The sequence below is a fragment of the Pseudophryne corroboree genome, chromosome 2 (assembly GCF_028390025.1).
Source record: "Pseudophryne corroboree isolate aPseCor3 chromosome 2, aPseCor3.hap2, whole genome shotgun sequence".
NCBI lineage: Eukaryota > Metazoa > Chordata > Amphibia > Anura > Myobatrachidae > Pseudophryne > Pseudophryne corroboree.
This window is the reverse complement of record NC_086445.1, coordinates 599,849,091-599,863,289: the sequence shown is the minus strand read 5'-3', so window position 1 is coordinate 599,863,289 and position 14,199 is coordinate 599,849,091. Positions and strand designations below refer to the sequence as shown.

General features: G+C 41.3%; 1 protein-coding gene across 3 annotated transcripts in view; it reads right to left on the bottom strand.

The window, feature by feature from the left end:
* Window positions 1–4,520: 4,520 nt before the first annotated feature.
* AHDC1 (AT-hook DNA binding motif containing 1) overlaps window positions 4,521–14,199 on the bottom strand; it is a 230,828-nt gene continuing 221,149 nt past the window's right edge. For all 3 annotated transcript variants that reach the window (XR_010233253.1, XR_010233237.1, XM_063954691.1), the window contains exon 5: window positions 4,521–5,066. The gene's annotated coding sequence lies outside the window, so the exon portion shown is untranslated. The remainder of the gene's footprint in view (window positions 5,067–14,199) is intronic.

Below are 14,199 nucleotides of genomic sequence, written 5' to 3'. Positions count from 1 at the left end.
AGTGTTCTTTATGCACATGCCAGGCAATCTAACTAGATCTTGCCTGCATGTGCTAAAGATCTGAGCGGCCGATGGCGACGCACGGGACTGTGCATCGCCATCGCTATGGGGTATACACACGGATCTATCCGTGCTTAATTTCTAAGCGATCTAGAAAATTGCCCTATGTGTATGCACCCTAAGACTGGGTACACACATCATAATGTGGTTCCCGAATTGGTCATTCCATATACACACTGAATGAAATATCGCACAAAATAACGTTCATGGCCGCATTCCTTGCATCCCGTTGTTTGCCTGGTCATCCCATTGGGCATGCAGCACGTCTAACAGGACAACCTGGCAAATGACCCGTGGGAGCACGCCATTTGGGGGTACACATTAAACTATGAGCCTGATATATCATTCTGATCTACATCAGACTATCGTCTAATGTGTACCCAGCTTTAGGGCAGTGCAATGCAACAGTAGCTCACCAAGACATTAACATTTAAGTCATATCATCATTTTACTGTACCAGGGCTGACAAAGGGATGCTTAAAGCTGTATAGGTGAGCCAATCTAACACTCTGCTGTTGCAATTTGTTTACATCAGGTCAGTCCTTGTGAAGGATTGGTTTCATCCTGCGCAGAAGGTGGGCCTAGAGAGGAATCTCCACCAATAAGACACAAGCAATCATTTTCAAACGCAGATTTTGAAAGCCCATTACAGGCAGGATTCATGGTGATTTTCCCTTTGTTTTCCGCAAAATGCTACTGAACTCCTATGTATGCTAAAAGTACAAAAAATTAGTCTTAAAACAAATAGATCATTTATTAAACACAATGGGGTGTATTCACTAACAAAGTGCTAAGGTGTAATGACGCATAACCAGTCAGTAATTTGCTTTCATGAGGCTAGTGCAAGCTAGACAATGGTTGGTTGGTTGCTATGTGTTCCTGCATATTTGCACTTTGTTAGTATATAACCCCCAAGGAGCAGAGCCAGTGTCCATGACGCTCATAAATTGTGCTGGATAAAAATGGTGACAACAGCTGTGACCTCGAGTGAAAGCTAGGCTGCAGCATCCTTATGCTTGTCCGTTCCAGCTGCTAACTTCCTTACAGCTCGCCCCCTGCCTTGTGATGGCACAAAATATGCTTACATTTCACATTTACACATTCCACTTTAAAATTTGGGGCATTGGAAATAAAGCTGGTGTAACGTCAGTAGACTGGTAAGTGCACTGGTTAATAAAAACCAGAACTGTTCTATGTACAACGCCCTCAGGTGACTAAATATGCAGTAGTGAGCCTCCGTGCACGCAGTGAGTTAAAGTATAAAAGATTAATGGCTACATTTGGCAGGTCTGCTGCTTTTTACTAAGCTGAATGAGTACCATGTATGGCACAAACGGCATGATGCTCAGTTGGAAATAAACTGGGCATATTTTGCTAAAAATTATAAGAACAAAAATATGAAGATTTTTACCCGTTGGTGCAGTGGTGGTTACCTCTAGGTCATGGGTCTTCAACCTGTAGCCCTCAGCTGCTGTGGAACTACACATCCCACCAAGCCCTGCCAGTTTTGCTATAAAGGCATGTTAAAACGGAGGCAGGGCATGCTGGGATGTATAGTTCCACAGCAGCTGGAGAGCTGCAGGTTGAAGACCCATGCACTAGGTGTTTGCTACTGGTCATCATCGGTGCACACTGGCATCTGCCCTATACTAGGAGCAAAAGCTACGCTTCCTAACATGTATTCGTTCATTTAATTGCAGGCCTGAATGAGGCATTTGCATGATCACACACTTCGTAAATTTTGCCTATTTAAGAATGTCCTGTCACACTTTTGTTCCACCATTCTGGTTGCATAGCGCAAAGGATTCTCTGTATATGTGCATATGACCAACTCGGCATTAGCTCCAAAATATGCATGCACGCTTGTTATAGATACTGACCACTGCAGTAATACAATCACCCAGCACAAGAAATAACTTCAATATTACACGTACTTGTGGCTATTAATTTCAACTTTCATCAAACTGTGGAAATACATTAAGTATAGTAAACTGCTTGCTTTCGAGATGCTTCGTGAAGGACAGAGATATGTTATAAATCTCACAAATTGTTGTCCATCTATGAGAAGCTTTAAACAGTGGTTCTGAAATTATAAGGATTGCCTTCATTTAGACACATATACAGGGTAAAGAAAATGATGGTGGATCAAAGTGTTAACTAATGAAAGACATAATATAGAGTCATACTTGCCTACCTGACCCTCTCCATGAGGGAGAAAATGCTCTGTTCCTGGACTTTCCTGGTAATGTATGATTGCCATCACCTGTGGTGAGCTAGTTACTTGATAAGAAAGGTGTTTCACTACAGGTGATGGCAATCATACATTACCAGGAAAGTCCAGGAACAGAGCATTTTCTCCCTCATGGAGAGGGTCAGGTAGGCAAGTATGTATAGAGTGTGTAAAACAGATTGAAATAACTAGATACAGTATACTCTTATACATATACAGTGACTCACAGGTACACTGATTTGAGGCTGGGGTGCTCAGTAATGTCTACCAAGTGTAAGTGTACAAAATACGCACTTTACAAAGGTACCCGTTCAAATACGTTGGAGGAAAATATAATAATGCAACGTTTTAGTCTATAAAGAGACCTTTGTCATGGAGACCAGAGCGTGGATTCAAAATGTTTTCAACTGTATTTGGAGAGTACAGGTCCTCCTGCTGATTTTGAAAATACATTATATACCATATACCTATCATATCTCTTTAAAAACATCTTGGTCAGTCACGAATCTACAAGGTACTTTTAGCTTTCTCATTTTGCACACATCCATGTTACTATGCATACACCGCTTGCATGTTTAGGTTACATATATAACTTCACGAAGAAACAAATAACAGATTTCAGTCACATACAGCGGTCTTGGAAATATTTCTCATTCACACAAACACATCTATTATATCTCACAAACAACCCTCTCTCCCTCTGTTGCATGCACACCTCGCACACACAGCTGTGTCAGTGCACATTGTACAGGGTCAGACATCTGGGCTGTTGCTCAGCAACGCAGCCTCCCCCCCCCCCCCCTCCACTCGCCACTTACCTGGCAGTGAGACACTCCCCCCCCTGGGCAAATCTGGAGGAGCAGCAGTGACCTCCACCCCCCCACTAATCTACAAGGCCAGAACAGAGGATTAACCAGAACCCTGCCAGAGAGAATCCTGCAGAGCTTAGCAAAGTAACCCTTTCCCAGCCAAAGAAAGACATACGAAGCATAGCAATGTATACCCTGCCAGAGACAAAAACCTACAGAACCAATCACAGTAACCTTTTCTATGCCATACACAGTTATTAAAAGCAGAGTGATATGACACCACCTAGAAACACTCAAAGCTAGGTAATGGCAATAACTGTTTTAGAGACAAAACACACAACTGTCACAGCTAAAGCTTCGGAGAGGTGTTCTGTGCTTATACAAACATATTAAATCCTGTGTGTTACATATATAATATACACACACACACACATACATTACATATATATATATATATATATATATATATATATATATATATACACACACATATACACACACACACACACACACATTTTACTGCAATGCTTGAAGGGCTCCCAACAAGCAATAAGGTGTATCTGGGGTAATTAGTATTGGAGGGCGATAGTGACACAGGCCTGGGGGGATTGTGGGAGGACAGACTGTTCTGAGCAGGAAGGGTCATAGAGCAGCAGGAGATTGGCACTGCTAGGAGATAGAAAGGGAGGATTGGGACATGAAGAGCCTGGTGTGAACTGGCGAGGAGGGGGAAGAGCAGGGGACAATGATCACAAACAGAGCAGAGAAGAGGCTAATGTATATACAAAAACCCATGCAGTAGGATTACAGTGGAAAACAGGCTAGTATAGGAATTACAGATTGCTGGAGGAGAGCTAGTGGACTTTTTGGCAAGGTCAGGAAAGGGAAAATCACTGAGATTAGGGGCTGATAGAGGGGGACATTACACAGAAGCAAGGGAAAACTTAATGTGCATGCAGATTGGGAGCTGGAGGGATGTGACAGAGCAAAAAACCCGGGAGAGAGTGACATGAGCGGAGAGGTGATTGTGATATAAAGGGTAGAATAAAGATGATAAACGATAACATAAAAGAAGGCAGAATGTGTGAGGGGGAGATAAGGAACATGTGATGATGTGAGATAAAAAATGGAAGGTGAGCCAAAAAAAAAAAACACCAAACACATGAAAAACAGGGAAGATATAAGAAAAGGGGAAAATCTGAGTAAGGTAGGGAAAGTAGAGGAGAGAACTGCTGATGAAAGAGTAGCGCTACAAAGGAGACTAATGGAAACAGAGTCCTGATCACTGTCACCTTGGATTATCACACTGCTCAAATAACACTCTGTATACAAATTCCAGAAACCGAGCGCGCACACACACACGCCTGCTATGTAACGTCAGCCACATCTACCCATTCTCTCATACTGAAAACACAAAACAGTTTTTGGACAATACACAATTTATGAGAAATCCTTATTTACAATAAATAGTTTTAATCGCCGAGGGTGGTGGTAGGGCTTTAACATACGCAAGTTCAGTGCAGCCGGTAGAGGGGGGACAAAGGGTGTCGGTGCAGGATTGGGGGTGTATGTGAGGGAAAGGAATTGTTTTACCCTTTCCTCTTGACAGAGGTGCCAAGGAATTTCAGACCACTCGGCTCACATGGGAATAACATCAAACTTTCCACCCTACCGTATTCCCTACCTCCCCCCCTCACATACTGACCATCTCTGCATAATTTTTTTTTTACATTTTAAAACATTTAAAAAAAATTCTTATGTACAATTTTTGCTGGTTTTGTGAAGAGAAAATAAAACAAACAAAAAAAAAAAATAACGAAACACAAATTTCTTCTTAGGGGAGGAACTGGAGGGGAGGAGGTTCCAGAGCTCAGGGAGGAGAGAGGGAGCGCACTTGTGATGTAGCTGGTGCAGGCTCAGAAGGGGATCCCATGGCGTTTCTTCTGGCTTCAGGGGAAGGGTCTCAGCTGCAGATTTAAGAAAAAAAAAATAAGTATTATAATAACCAAAGTACAAAAACAATGTTAATACAATTAACACGCGAACAGGAGAAGACAAAAAGGTGTATATTAGAAAACAAAAGACAGACCATGCTCGCAGGTGTGTGTACAATATACTTCATGGAATAAAGAAGGATGCAGGATTAGCCTAGAGTTGACAGAAGTTGGCTGATCAACATAAAATACAATCAGCTGACAAAAGACGGAAGGGTTAAGTAGGGTAATGCTAGATTCTTATATTAGTCCATCTGATCACTACTATCAGCTCTAACTGTAGAAGAAAGAAGATTCCAGTGAAGTCAAGAATGATCATAGGTAGGTTGTTAAGATAAGCCTGTGAAGATTTTTCTAAGAATTATATTGGACCATGATTCCTAATGCCCATTAATGCATGGGTTCCTAATGCCTAATGCATTAATCCCCATAACTATTTAACAGCCACTGACCCAAGAGCAATTAGTTTTAGTAGAACATGCACAAAACAGAGCAATTAGCTAATTAATATGGCAACTGTGACATAACAATCAAACATACATTTAGGGCAGTAGCATCTAGCGAGAATTTTATTAATATGGTAAAGAAAAAAACGGAAAAAAAAATGTATTCACTGTGAAAATGGTTATAGTCAGCATGTATGTAGTACCTACATCTGCCCAGCAGGCGTCACTATTCCAATCAATCTCTATAGGGAGCATTTGGCACACTGACATCATCATAGTAGACAGTCAGAAAACAGCCATAAAGTATTGAAAGTGAGCCCTCCTGTTAAAAATGAAGTCCAGCTGCCAGATGAAATATTAGATAGATGTACACAGATGTAAAATAAAGGACCAGCTTCAGAATCGCCCATTTAGCAACGCAGCCAAGTAAATGAGATCACAATACCATCATGCACTCTGGTAGAAGATGAACCATGAAAAAATGGGCCAAAGAGTCTATCAGGACCCTAATATACCAGGGGGTAGATGCATCAAGCAGTGAAAAGAGAAGTGGACAATTGGTGAGGTTGCCCACATCAACAATCAGCTTCAAGGAAGATTTTATCAAGTACATTCTATAAAATAAAATGTAGATGGTTTCTATGGTCCATTTTCTCCACTCTTTTCACTGCTTGATACATCATCCCAGAGGAAGGAAATGGAAAAGTTACTATACTACTCTTCTCAAGGAATCCCGAGATGTAAAAACAATCCCTAATCTTAAAGTAATTAATAGAATTATTGGACTCCAGTGTACACATTAGCTAAAACTTGAGAAGAAACTTAAAAATAAACTTCCCTTAGGGGTATATTCAGAAGTCGAAAGCCGCGGTCTGTCGAAAAGACGTCAGTTTTCGACTTTTTTTTTTAGGTTGAAAGGTGTTCCGACCTATTCAATATATTCGACAAGTGGAGGAATTCAACTTGTCGAAAAGCACGTGGATCGGTGGAATAGCTGCCGATCCACGTGCTTGTGTCAAAAACGGGGCCAAAACCAACAGGTTTTGGCCTCCTTTTCCACCATCTCAATTCGACTTAAAATAAAGTCGAAGTGAGATGCGGGAGCAGTGACGGGGAGAGCAGGAGGTTGTCACAGCGCCCGCTCACAGCAGCGTCCACTCGGCTCCAGCAAGCGAGACCTCGCGTGCTGGAGCTGGGTGGACGCTGCCGTGAACGGCGGCTGTGATGCGGGGCCATGGAGAGGAAGGACGGGGAGAGGCAGAGACACGAGAGGGGGAAGGGGGGGGGGGCTGTAGCGCTGCTCTCCCCCGTCTGCCCGCGGCTCTCCCCTGTCTCAGCTCCTGCATCTCAATTCGACTTTTTTTAAAGTCGAATTGATAATGCATTGAATAGCCCAGGTCGGATCCATTCCGACAAATGAATGTCGGAATGGATCCGACTTCAATTGAACATACCCCTTAGGCATCACAGGACCACTACGACTCAATTACAAGCTGCCTTATACAAAACATGTTCAATATAATATACAAATATGTCAATAAAAAAATCACCATAATACCCCGAAAGGACTTTTGACGTGCATCCATTTTCTGTGCACATGGTACAAGCTATTGTCATGTGTAAGCAAGTTAGTATAAAGACTGTGACTGCAATGTCCTTCAGTGCTATTATGGACAAAGGAAAGTGATAAAATGGGGGTTGGGGCGAGAACACGCAAGTGAAGATCACAACTTCACCTCAAAAGTATTTATTTCTGTAATACAGGGAGTAAAAAAAATGTGTGTGAAAAGAAGCAAATTCTATACACTGAAATATTTAGTAGTAAATGTTCAAACCTCAAAAGTGTAAATGGGACACTTTGGATCACTGTGACCAGGAACAAAAGGGGCAAAGGATATACAGTATGATAACATGACTGGGAAGCTTACACACACACACACATTTTTTTTTTTTTATTGAGAAATGCCTTGCTTATACACAGTAATAAGTTCCACATACATTAACAAATAAAGCTTTAACAAATATTAGAAACTAAAAATATTTTAAAATCTATACGAAAACATCTACAGCAAATTGGGTGCCTTGGGGCACTTGCAGCAGGGCTCTGGGTTGATGGTCCAGGACCACTTCATATTTTTTATGGTCAATGTAATAACCAAATCCACTGCTTGTGGCTTATAACATATGTGGACAAGCAGAAGTGAATCCTGCCCTTCACCCTATAACTGACCTTAACCATGACAGATAAGCACAACTGATATCAATAAATATTTTTTTTTCTGAATATCTCCATAACAAAGTTTTGGACAAGGGGTGCCATGAAAAAAATTCTGATACTCTAGGGTGCTGATTAAAAAAAGTTTGGGCACCTTTAGTCTACAGTTTCCATATAAAAATGTAACGAAAATTTGTAACGAAAGGGTTGATGTATCAAGCAGTGAAAAAGGGGGACAAGTCGACAACGGGAGAAGTTGCCCATACAAACCAATCAGCATCCGCTTATTTTATAGAGGGTCCTTGATAAGTGCTACCTCTAAGCTGATAGGTTGCTAGGGCATCTTCTCCACTTTTTTCACTGCTTGGTACATCACACCCTTACTGCCCTTGCTCTTATATTATCTAAATTACACCTACTTGTTAAATTGTGCTGCATAAATAGTGTCATTTCAGTCCAATATAGAGTGCAAACTATTCAGCAATAAAACCGTGAAGCAAAACAAGGCTGTTTACTTTTACTTAGAACCTGATCTACAGGTCTCAGAAACCAAAGAGAACAGAAAAGGGCCGCTATTCTCAGATCTGTACTTCATGGCAGGCAACGAATATGTTTATCCTGGGGAAGTGAGCCTGGTTTACCATTTTCTGGACTCTGCGGTGGACCAAAATAATAATAATAATAATAATAATAAAAAAATAAAAAACCACAGTGGCAAAGTGATTAGAGCGGTCATGTGCAATAGTGTTCTTGGAATACAGGACCTGATACAGAATTGTAAGCAAATGTATTCATGGATTTCTACCGAGGCGCCTTACTGGCAGCTTTGCAGATCCAATGAACTACATATAATTACGCAGTGGCCTGAGTAAACCCTACGGTTGCGCAGAATGTCTACGAAAATTGAGATGCTGGCGCCATGTTGTGTGTGTAGAAGGATGAGACATTCAGTTTTTGCAGCTACTCCCCGATACTGTTCCCAAACGGTCATCAACAATCACTTTGCAAATAAAAGCTCACTGCAAGTGGCATGGCTAAGTCACACTGACGTGTACGCAGTGTGAATGTGACGTATGCATAGACTGATAATCGCAGAACTCCGGAAATGACTTGCATGTATCTTTGAAACAGGCCCACAGTAATTAGTGATCACACTATTTATACAGGTCAGTTAATTACTTGATAGGTCACATTAAAAGAAACCACTAGAAATGGTTACTCAGGAGAAAGTATACTTTATATAGAATTGTTCTTTTGTCAAATGTGTTTTTTGCTTAATTTATTTTATACTACCACTAATGTATGCCCTGGCATGCAGAAAAAATTATGTTGATATATGCCTTTAACAGTTATACCTTGGATGTCAAAGTTGCCATTTTTAAAAAATTTGTAATGGAAGAACACGTTGCCTACACAAGCAGCCAAGCTATGGGTTGAACCAATATGCATAAAAATGCAGCCTACCACCTCATAGGAACCATGACATATCAGAGGTATAGTGCAACTTTTTAAAAGAAATGGAAACGTCTGACCAATTACATGATAAGTGCCAGTATCCTAGCACAGGTTCATTTTACAAATGTACTGTGACGACCTAGCTACAGTTTGTCTCCGCTTCAATCAAACTACAGGTGTCACAATTAAGGGCAACTTCCTGAACATACCGTAATTATCAATATACTGGATTGGAATAATAACTAATCTAAAATTATGAATGCAGACTATAAATTTGCATTCTCTCTAAAACACAGGTTCTCAAACTCGGTCCTCAGGACCCCACACAGTGCATGTTTTGCAGGTCTCCTCACAGAATCACAAGTGAAATAATTAACTCCACCTGCGGACCTTTTAAAATGTGTCTGTGAGTAATTAATACACCTGTGCACCTGCTGGGTTACCTGCAAAACATGCACTGTGTGGGGTCCTGAGGACCGAGTTTGAGAACCACTGCTCTAAAATATTAAGGCTATGTACACATGTATAGACACAATCACTTGGGAAAGAAGGTGCTCAGTCTTTCAAATCTGTGTTTTTACATATCAGGATATAATCTAGTCCTCACCATGTCATAGCATTTGGAAAATACACTGCTCAAAAAAATAAAGGGAAAACTAAAATAACATCCTAGATCTGAATGAATGAAATATTCTTATTAAATACTGTACTTTGTTCTTTACATAGTTGAATGTGCGGACAACAAAATCACACAAAAATGATCAATGGAAAATCAAATTTATTAACCCATGGAGGTTTGGATTTGGAGTCACACTCAAAATTAAAGTGGAAAAACACACTACAGGCTGATCCAACTTTGATGTAATGTCCTTAAAACAAGTCAAAATGAGGCTCAGTAGTGTGTGTGGCCTCCACGTGCCTGTATGACCTCCCTACAACGCCTGGGCATGCTCCTGATGAGGTGGCGGATGGTCTCCTGAGGGATCTCCTCCCAGACCTGGACTAAAGCATCCGCCAACTCCTGGACAGTCTGTGGTGCAATGGAGCGAGACATGATGTCCCAGATGGAGCGAGACATGATGTCCCAGATGTGCTCAATTGGATTCAGGTCTGGGGAACGGGTGGGCCAGTCCATAGCATCAATGCCTTTGTCTTGCAGAAACTGCTGACACACTCCAGCCACATGAGGTCTAGCTTTGTCTTGCATTAGGAGGAACCCAGGGCCAACCGCACCAGCATATGGTCTCACAAGGGGTCTGAGGATCTCATCTCGGTACTTAATGGCAGTCAGGCTACCTCTGGCGAGCACATGGAGGGCTGTGCGTTCCCCCAAAGAAATGCCACCCCACACCATTACTGACCCACTGCCAAACCGGTCATGCTGGAGGATGTTGCAGGCAGCAGAACGTTCTCCTTGGCGTCTCCAGACTCTGTCACATGTGCTCAGTGAGAACCTGCTTTCATCTGTGAAGAGCACAGGGCGCCAGTGGCGAATTTGCCAATCTTGGTGTTCTCTGGCAAATGCCAAAATGTCCTGCACGGTGTTGGGCTGTAAGCACAACCCCCTCCTGTGGACGTCGGGCCCTCATACCACCCTCATGGAGTCTGTTTCTGATCGTTTGAGTAGACACATGCACATTTGTGGCTTGCTGGAGGTCATTTTACAGGGCTCTGGCAGTGCTCCTCCTGGCTATGAAATCCAGTGACCCTCTCTTATATGTTTTTATTTAGGCATGCATTATGCTAATATCTGAGGTGCAATATACCCAAGTCTTATGCGATATTTAATATTGTGGTCTATTACTAGTATTTTTTAATTTGTGTGTATTTTTTGTTTTTTCTGATGCTAGCTAAATAAATTATTTTTTATATACTTCGAAGCATTATTGGAGTTAAGCGCCGGCCTGGTGTTTGTTTGTTTTTAATTGTTCTAGAACAACTTTGTATGTTGCAATATTTGTATGAGTCTTATTTACAGTATAGTTACTGCATTTCATAGGCGTGTGCAGACGCCGACACGGGGGTGCCGGTCCGGATTTCCCCCTTCCGCCGCATTCTGGCCTACTCTCCACTCCCCTGGACATAGACTGCTTACCTGGCGGCCCAGGTGAGCAGTCTTATGTCCCAGAGGAGGGGGTGGAGGAGGTAGTCCGTTACCCGGCAGAGGGGGTGGGGTGTGGGAGTCTGGAGCGGCACCCCCGTGTCGGCATCTGCGCACGCCTATGTTGCATTTCATTTACAATGCAAGAAGGAATTCTAAAATAGGAGAGGGGAAAAAAAAAACCAGTAGAACCGGTGTACAAAAAAAAGCTATCTATGCCACTACTGAATATAATAAGTCTAAGATATGATTGAGGAAATAATGAAAATTCATAGATACTAGATTGTGTTTCAACACATTTTATACAATTACCGTATTTGCCGGCGTATAAGACGACTGGGCGTATAAGACGACCCCCAACATTTCCACTCAAAATATAGAGTTTGTTATATACTCGCCGTATAAGACTACCCCTTCCACACACCAAATAAAACGTAAAAGAACATCAGATTTGTGACATACTGTATATTATGACCTGATAAGAGATTTGGATAGGGAGTATTTATCAAGGTATGCATAAGAAGGGGGGAGGGGGCGAGGAGAAAGTTGTAAAATGTATAAAAGTATACCCCTGTGTGCATTTAGTGTTACTGGTTTCACATGAGTGCCATTAGTATTAGTGTCATTACAGTACCTGTCATTGTCACCATTGTACGGCCACAACGCGACTGCAGCGCCTCCGGCCAGTCCCTGCATCTCCCTGTAATTGGCACTAGTGACCCGCCGCGGCCGCACTGGATATCGCGCGATACTGGATGGTGAGTAGAATGAGGTGGGCGGGCATCAGGAGGCCACTATGGGCACCGGGCGAGTATCGGAAGGCCACTATGGCAGCTATGTCTATCCCAACTGAAGTGCACCCGGCGTATAAGACGACCCCCCCACTTGGAGGCATGTTTTTCAGGGCAAAAAAGTAGTCTTATACGCCAGCAAATACTGTACTTAATCTGTCAATAACAATGCTATAGAGCGATCTTTTTATAGCTATGTGGGAGTACACCTATGCCTACAATGATTCCTAGAAAATATATAGGTGTGATATATCAATAGACAGCTTCAAGTTTGGGATTGGGATGAGGGGAAAAACAAAAGCTGGATAATTTGAGGCCTTTAGGTCTCTAATGAAAAGGATGGATGGAGCTTGTGAAATTTAATCACAAATAATGTCTAGATTTCACTCTGGATGCTGGTAACTGAAGAACTGCCGTGTTTTGAGACTGGCAAGTACTGCGGCAAATCCCTGTTTTGCCGATGACATTGTCAGAAACGGGGAAATCGGACAGGTTGAAAGATCCTTGACTCGCTGATTCTGACAAAAACGCTCAGGAGTGGCTAGTCAGGTGTTTTTTAACTATCAGTTTTTTTGTTGTTTCCCCTACAGATCGCCAATGATCGAAGTCCACCGAGCGCCAGAATGGGGAATTGCGGCTTAAATGTTTGGCCTACGTTACACTTAAATTAAGCAAATGTATACCATCACCTACCTATATTACGATAGTTATTTAAACAGTTGAAAAAATTTCTCCCATTGCTAGGGTCAAACTGGACTGTAGCACTAGGAAACTATTTGAAGAACAGGCAATGGTTTATAGGCCTAAATTTGAGAAACGTGGCTATTCAAAACAGCTATTGCAAATAGCAGACCACGAGGGAGATTTGGATCTTAGCACTCCATTGTCCTAGAAAGACAAGCTAGTGCTCAAACGTTAGTTTTTAAAAAACTTTTTACTTTTTATTAATGCATTCAATTTGCGAGAATAAAGTATTAAACAATGGAATATGTTCAGCAAGGATCTGGTAAGTGTGTACATTCCTGTCAGATCAGTTTTAAAAGGGTATTTAAAATAATAATTTAATAATAAAAAAAATTGAAACCTCTTCGCTTCGAGAATGAGAAGAATCTGCTAAAGAATGGGCACTTGAAAATAAGTCCACACTACACATGTAACTAAGTGACCAGGTAAGAAGTACATTATTAAAAACAAAATAGTCAAATTAAGGATCCAGAAACAAATTTGTAATAGTGAACAATAAGATACTCAAGGTCTATGTTTTATAGTTATAGAACATATTAAAAAGGTGTGGAGATAGACTTCATTATCCCAGAAAAAAATCTATGGGATAGATTGGCTTAAAAAAAAAAATCTCAGGTTTAAAAAGAAGTTTGTGAAATTATCCCCTTTGAAGTTTTTTCATCAGCCTCCAATTTGTGTTACCCATTAAGGATACTTTCCCTACTTGTCTACACTGAGTGAGATCTCTGATTTTAGGTGTTTTTTTGTTTTTTTTGTTTTTTTAAATACTGAAAATGATTAGAATTAATTAGTGTTTGGATATTTATTTTTATGCTAGCTATGGTTTTCAATAGTTAAATAATTTGGTGGAACTTAAACTTTAGCCAGTATCCTATTAGCCCTGATGCGATTTCAGTAGGTAAAAACATCCTCATATCGTGATTAATGACAGATGATCATTATTGCGGTATTTAATTAGTGGCCATTGTTATCCAAAATTGGACCAGTGATCGCACGAAAACACATGGGATCCCCATGTGTTATTGCGGATTATACGGTGTGTACCTAAGGCTAATATGATAGTTTACGGTGATCCTATTCGCAGCTGTAAAGTACTGCTGCTAATAGAATACCGCCCTTTGCGGCTACTTAAAACACACCTGACTAGCCAAATGTAATCTCCATTACCAAATATGTGATAAAGAGCTTTGAACATGCCTTCATGGGAATTCACACCCATCAGCCATAACATTAAAACCATCTGCCTAATACTGTGTAGGTCTCCCTTGTGCCACCATAACAGCTCTTAAGTTGTCAAGGTGCACAAGACCTCTGTAGGTGTCCTGTGGTATCTGGCACCAAGACATTAGCAGCA